A 7729-nucleotide genomic window follows, 5' to 3' on the forward strand; every position below is an offset into this window, starting at 1 on the left:
TCATGAGTAATAGCAAACTAAAGATATCTGTACGGAGGACAGGAGTTTGTTCCTACAAACACGACCCAGGTGTCCAGAGTTCATTTGTCAAGTCCCTATCTGGAGAGATATCAGATACATACAATTTGTATGTTTCTGCGTGCAGTTTGCCAGTCTACAGGAACAGGTAGCATGTCATTTCAGCCTGTGGCGCCTGGCCTTATAGACATTTACCCTCATCCAGAGGTTGGAGAGATCTTATCTCCTATAGTCTCACTATCTGAAGAGGACGAGGATTCACAGTTCGCACAAACGCACGCACACATATGCGATAAGATATCCCAAACATAACTTGTTTGGCAACCGTGTTGTCATGCTTTGAATAAGTTCACCAAAGATCTTGAATATTTTAAGTCTGCAGAGGAGTACAGGAAGACCAACGTGGGTTGCGTCTCAAATAGAAAATTTTTCCTATTTAGTGGACTACTTTTGACAAGGGCCCATAGGGAATATGGTACCATTTGGCATGCGTATGTGGTATGGGTTCAGAGCAGGTTTATCATGTCTGCTTTTACAACATTCCTCTGTCAGATCAGTCTGTGGCTGCAGCTGAGTTTGTTTGACAGTCTTTAAACTTCTGTTGTGTGTGTGTTGTGTGTCTCACTCTGATTTACTTATTTCTGTACTGTATCACTCCAGTGTTTAAATGTATTTATAAAGCCCTTCTTACATCAGCTGATATCTCAAAGTGCTGTACAGACTCCCAGCCTAAAACTCCAAACAGCAAGCAATGCAGGTGTAGAAGCACGGTGGCTAGAAAAAAACTCCCTAGAAAGGCCAGAACCTAGGAAGAAACCTAGAGAGGAACCAGGCTATGAGGGGTGGCCAGTCCTCTTCTGTCTGTGCCGGGTGGAGATTATAACAGAACATGGCCAAGATGTTCAAATGTTCATAAATGACCAGCATGGTCAGATAATAGTAATCACAGTGGTTGTCGAGGGTGCAACAGGTCAGCATGGCCAGGTGGACTGGGGACAGCAAGGAGTCATCATGCCAGGTAGTCCTGAGGCATGGTCCTAGGGCTCAGGTCCTCCGAAAGAGAGAAAGAAAGAGAATTAGAGAGAGCATACTTAAATTCACGCAGGACACTGGACAAGACAGGAGAAATACTCCAGATATAACAGACTAACCCTAGCCCCCCAACACATAAACTACTGCAACATAAATACTGGAGGCTGAGACAGAAGGGTTCAGGAGACACTGTGGCCCCATCCGATGATACCCCCGGACAGGGCCAAACAGGCAGGATATAACCCCACCCACTTTGCCAAAGCACAGCCCCTACACCACTTGAGGGATATCTTCAACCACCAAAGGCCGAGTATAGCCCACAAAGATCTCCGCCACGGCACAACCCAAGGGGGGGGGGGGGGGGGGGCGCGCCAACCCAGACAGGAAGACCACGTCAGTGACTCAACCCACTCAAGTGACGCACCCCTCCTAGGGACGGCATTGAAGAGCGCCAGTAGACTCAGCCCCTGTAATAGGGTTAGAGGCAGAGAATCCCAGTGGAGAGAGGGGAACCGGCCAGGCAGAGACAGCAAGGGCGGTTCGTTGCTCCAGTGCCGTTCCGTTCACCTTCGCACTCCTGGGCCAGACTACACTCAATCATAGGACCTACTGACGAGACGAGTCTTCAATAAAGACTTAAAGGTAGAGACCGAGTCTGCGTCTCTCACATGGGTAGGCAGACCATTCCATAAAAATTGAGCTCTATAGGAGAAAGCCCTGCCTCCAGCTGTTTGCTTAGAGATTCTAGGGACAATTAGGAGGCCTGCGTCTTGTTACCCTAGCGTACGTGTAGGTATGTACGGCAGGACCAAATCGGAAAGATAGGTAGGAGCAAGCCCATGTAATGCTTTGTAGGTTAGCAGTAAAACTTTGAAATCAGCCCTTGTCTTAATAGGAAGCCAGAGTAGGGAGGCTAGCACTGGAGTAATATGATCACATTTTTTGGTTCTAGTCAGGATTCTAGCAGCTGTATTTAGCACTAACGGAAGTTTATTTAGTGCTTTATCCGGGTAGCCGGAAAGTAGAGCATTGCAGTAGTCTAACCTAGAAGTGACAAAAGCATTGATACATTTTTCTGCATAATTTTTGGACAGAAAATGTCGGATTTTTGCAATGTTACGTAAATGGAAAAAAGCTGTCCTTGAAACAGTCTTGATATGTTCGTCAAAAGAGAGATCAGGGTCCTTCACAGTTTTATTTGAGACGACTGTACAACCATCGACATTAATTGTCAGATTCAACAGAAGATCTCTTTGTTTCTTGGGACCTAGAACAAGCATCTCTGTTTTGTCCGAGTTTAAAAGTAGAACGTTTGCAACAATCCACTTCCTTATATCTGAAACACAGGCTTCCAGTGAGGGAAATTTTGGGGCTTCACCATGTTTCATCCGCATAGCAGTGAAAGTTAACATTATGTTTCCGAATGACATCCCCAAGAGGTAAAATATATAATGAAAACAATAGTGGTCCTAAAACGGAACCTTGAGGAACACCGAAATTTACAGTTGATTTGTCAGAGGACAAACCATCCACAGAGACAAACTGATATCTTTCTGACAGATAAGATCTAAACCAGGCCAGAACCTGTCCGTGTAGACCAATTTGGGTTTCCAATCTCTCCAAAAGAATGTGGTGATCGATGGTATCAAAAGCAGCACTAAGGTCTAGGAGCATGAGGACAGATGCAGAGCCTTGGTCTGACACCATTAAAAGGTAATTTACCACCTTCACAAGTGAAGTTTCAGTGCTAGGACGGGGTCTAAAACCAGACTGAAGCATTCCGTATACATTGTTTGTCTTCAGGAAGGCAGTGAGTTGCTGCCCAAAGCTTTTTCTACACATTTTGAGAGGAATGGGAGATTCGATATAGACCGATAGTTTTTTACATTTTCTTGGTCAAGGCTTTTTCAAGAGAGGCTTTATTACTGCCCCTTTTAGTGAGTTTGGTACACATCGGGTGGATAGAGAGCCATTTATTATGTTCAACATAGGAGGGCCAAGCACAGGAAGCAGCTCTTTCAGTAGTTTAGTTGGAATAGGGTCCAGTATGCAGCTTGAAGGTTTAAAGGCCATAATTATTTTCATCATTGTCAAGAGATATAGTACTAAAACACTTGAGTGTCTCCCTTGATCCTAGGTCCTAGCAGAGTTGTGCAGACTCAGGACAACTGAGCTTTGAGGAATACTCAGATTTAAAGAGGAGTCCGTAATTTGCTTTCTAATGATCATGATCTTTTCCTCAAAGAAGTTCATGAATTTATTACTGCTGAAGTGAATGAAAGCCATCCTCTCTTGGGGAATGCTGCTTTTTAGTTAGCTTTGCGACAGTATCAAAAATACATTTTGGATTGTTCTTATTTTCCTCAAATAAATTGAAAAAATAGGATGATCGAGCAGCAGTGAGGACTCTTAGATACTGCACGGTACTGTCTTTCCAAGCTAGTCGGATGACTTCCAGTTTGGTGTGGCGCTTGAGTATTTTCTGTATACCAGGGAGGTAGTTTCTTATGACACATGTTTTTAGTTTTTAGGGGTGCGACTGCATCTAGGGTATTGTGCAAGATTAAATTGAGTTCCTCAGTTAGGTGGTTAACTGATTTTTGTCCTCTGACATCCTTGGGTAGGCAGAGGGAGTCTGGAAGGGCATCAAGGAATCTTTGGGTTGTCTGAGAATTTATAGCATAACTTTTGATGATCCTTGGTTGGGGTCTGAGCAGATTATTTGTTGCGATTGCAAACATAATAAAATGGTGGTCCGATAGTCCAGGATTATGAGGAAAAACTTTAAGATCCACAACATGTATTCCATGGGACAAAACTAGGTCCAGAGTATGATTGTGGCAGTGAGTAGGTCCGGAGACATGTTGGACAAAACCCACTGAGTCGATCATGGCTCCGAAAGCCTTTTGGAGTGGGTCTGTGGACTTTTCCATGTGAATATTAAAGTCACCAAAAATGTGAATATTATCTGCAATGACTACAAGGTCCGATAGGAATTCAGGGAACTCAGTGAGGAACGCCGTATATGGCCCAGGAGGCCTGTAAACAGTAGCTATAAAAAGTGATTGAGTAGGCTGCATAGATTTCATGACTAGAAGCTCAAAAGACCAAAACATCTGGGTTTTTTGTCAATTGAAATTTGCTATCGTAAATGTTAGCAACACCTCCGCCTTTGCGGGATGCGCGGGTGATATGGTCACTATTGTAACCAGGAGGTGAGGCCTCATTTAACACAGTAAATTCATCAGGCTTAAGCCATGTTTCAGTCAGGCCAATCACATCAACAACAAAAAATCTCCACCACCTCATCTACAGTGGGGGGAAAAAGTATTTGATCCCCTGCTGATTTTGTACATTTGCCCACTTACAAAGAAATGATCAGTCTATAATTTTAATGGTAGGTTTAATTGAACAGTGAGAGACAGAATAACAAAAAAAAAATCCAGAAAAACGCTCGTCAAAAATGTTATAAATTGATTTGCATTTTAATGAGGGAAATAAGTATTTGACCCCTCTGCAAAACATGACTTAGTACTTGGTGGCAACACCCTTGTTGGCAATCACAGAGGTCCTACGTTTCTTGTAGTTGGCCACCAGGTTTGCACACATCTCAGGAGGGGTTTTGTCCCACTCCTCTTTGCAGATCTTCTCCAAGTCATTAAGGTTTCGAGGCTGACGTTTGGCAACTCGAACCTTCAGCTCCCTCCACAGATTTTCTATGGGATTAAGGTCTGGAGACTGGCCTGGCCACTCCAGGACCTTACTGTGCTTCTTCTTGAGCCACTCCTTTGTTGCCTTGGATGTGTGTTTTGGGTCATTGTCATGCTGGAATACCCATCCACGACCCATTTTCAATGCCCTGGCTGAGGGAAGGATGTTCTCACCCAAGATTTGACGGTACATGGCCCCGTCCATCGTCCCTTTGATTCGGTGAAGTTGTCCTGTCCCCTTAGCAGAAAAACACCCCCAAAGCATAATGTTTCCACCTCCATGTTTGAAGGTGGAGATGGTGTTCTTAGGGTCATAGGCAACATTCCTCCTCCTCCAAACACGGCGAGTTGAGTTGATGCCAAAGAGCTCCATTTTGGTCTCATCTGACCACAACACTTTCACCAGTTGTCCTCTGAATCATTCAGATGTTCATTGGCAAACTTCAGACGGGCATGTATATGTATTCTTGAGCAGGGGGACCTTGCGGGCGCTGCAGGATTTCAGTCCTTCACGGCGTAGTGTGTTACCAATTGTTTTCTTGGTGACTATGGTCCCAGCTGCCTTGAGATCATTGACAAGATCCTCCCGTGTAGTTCTGGGCTAATTCCTCACCGTTCTCATGATCATTGCAACCCCACGAGGTGAGATCTTGCATGGAGCCCCAGGCCGAGGGATATTGACAGTTCTTTTGTTTCTTCCATTTGCGAATAATCGCACCAAATGTTGTCACCTTCTCACCAAGCTGCTTGGCGATGGTCTTGTAGCCCATTCCAGCCTTGTGTAGGTCTACAATCTTGTCCCTGACATCCTTGGAGAGCTCTTTGGTCTTGGCCATGGTGGAGAGTTTGGAATCTGATTGATTGATTGCTTCTGTGGACAGGTGTCTTTTTTACAGGTAACAAGCTGCGGTTAGGAGCACTCCCTTTAAGAGTGTGCTCCTAATCTCAGCTCATTACCTGTATAAAAGACACCTGGGAGCCAGAAATCCTTCTGATTGAGAGGGGGTCAAATACTTATTTCCCTCATTAAAATGCAAATCAATTTATAACATTTTTGACATGTGTTTTCTGGATATTTTTGTTGTTATTCTGTCTCTCAGTGTTCAAATAAACCTACCATTAAAATTATAGACTGATCCTTTCTTTATCAGTGGGCAAACGTACAAAACAAGCAGGGGATCAAATACTTTTTTCCCCCACTGTAAAATGTAGTGTACCGCAGGGCACCTCTCTAGGCACTCTACTCTTTTCTATTTTAAAGAATGACCTGCCACTGGCATTAAACAAAGCATTTGTGTCCATGCATGCTGATGATTCAACCATATACACATCAGCAACCACAGCTAATGACATCACTGAAACCCTTAACAAAAAGTTGCAGTCTGTTTTGGAATGGGTGGCCAGTATAAACTGGTCCTGAACATCTCTAAAACTAAGAGCATTGTATTTGGTACAAATCATTCCCTACGTTCTAGACCTCAGCTGAATCTGGTAATGAATGGTATGGGTGTTGAACAAGTTGAGGAGACTAAATTACTTTCCGTTACCTTAGAATGAGAACTGTCATGGTCAAAGCATATAGTTTCAATGGATGTAAATATGGGGACAGGTCTGTCCATAATCAGAAGATGCTCTGCTCTTTTGACATCACACTCCAAAAAGCAAGTCCAGCAGGCTCTAGTTTTGTCTTATCTTGATTATTGTCCAGTCGTGTGGTCAAGTGTTGCAAGGAAAGACCTAGTTAATAATAAGGATCTCTACAAATCGGTGTCCCACCCTCGGGACGGTTGAACTAATGTGCGCTAATGTGATTAGCATGACGTTGTAAGTTACAAGAACATTTCCCAGGACATAGACATATCTGATATTGGCAGAATGCTTAAATTCTTGTTAATCTAACTGCACTGTCCAATTTGCATTAGCTATTACAGTGAAATAATACCATGCTATTGTTTGAGGAGAGTGCACATTTGGGGAGTCTTGATACAACATTTTTAACAGTGCAAATGCAATGGTTTATTGGATCAGTCTAAAACTAAGCACATACACTGCTGCCATCTAGTTGCCAACATCTAAATTGCACCTGGTCTGAAATAATACATTATGGCCTTTCTCTTGCATTTCAAAGATGATGGTACAAACAAAATGCATGTTTTTTTCTTTGTATTATCTTTTACCAGATCTAATGTGTTATATTCTCCTACATTCATTTCACATTTCCACAAACTTCAAAGTGTTTCCTTTCAAATGGTATCAAGAATATGCATATATATCCTCCATTTTATTCACCTTGCCTTATTTCTATCAAAAAGACTCCAGCAACTTCATTGTGGGCACATTTACTCTATTTCTTTCATGTTTTGGACTTTCTGGAGTATTTGCGTATTGGTATTGTATTGATATTGTATTACTGCACTGTAGGAGCTGCACCTGCTGTAATATCTGCTAATCTGTGTACATAACCAATAATGTTTGATTTGATTTGTAACATGTGGCTGGGACCGTGGATTGTCCCGCGTTTGTGGCTGTCTATATCCCTGCTCTTTGTTGTTTTCAATCTTCCCCGTGACCTGCCCTGTCTGGAACTGCGAGGAGTAACAGCGTAACCTACGTTGCTACCATGACAAAGAACAAAGCCGGCGGGAGTACCGTTGAGGACAGTGGTGTGTCTCCATCACAGTTGAAGGATCTGTTAACCGAACAAAAAGAGTTCTACAAGCAGTTGTTACGACAACAAGAAAATAGCTTCAACTGTTTTGTCCAAATACTGGTGGAGTCAACTAATAAAAGAATGGATGACCTGACCAGAGAGGTCCAGGACCTGAAGAACAGCTTGCAGTTCTCCCAGGGTCAGCTTGATGACTTGAAAGAGGAGAAAGGCAAGATGACAGCAATCTGTAAGTCATTGATAGAAGACATCAGTTCTGTGTGTGAATCCATGATAACAATGACAGATAAATCATGGGACA

Source organism: Salmo trutta, chromosome 3 (assembly GCF_901001165.1).
Source record: "Salmo trutta chromosome 3, fSalTru1.1, whole genome shotgun sequence".
In the NCBI taxonomy this organism is placed as follows: domain Eukaryota; kingdom Metazoa; phylum Chordata; class Actinopteri; order Salmoniformes; family Salmonidae; genus Salmo; species Salmo trutta.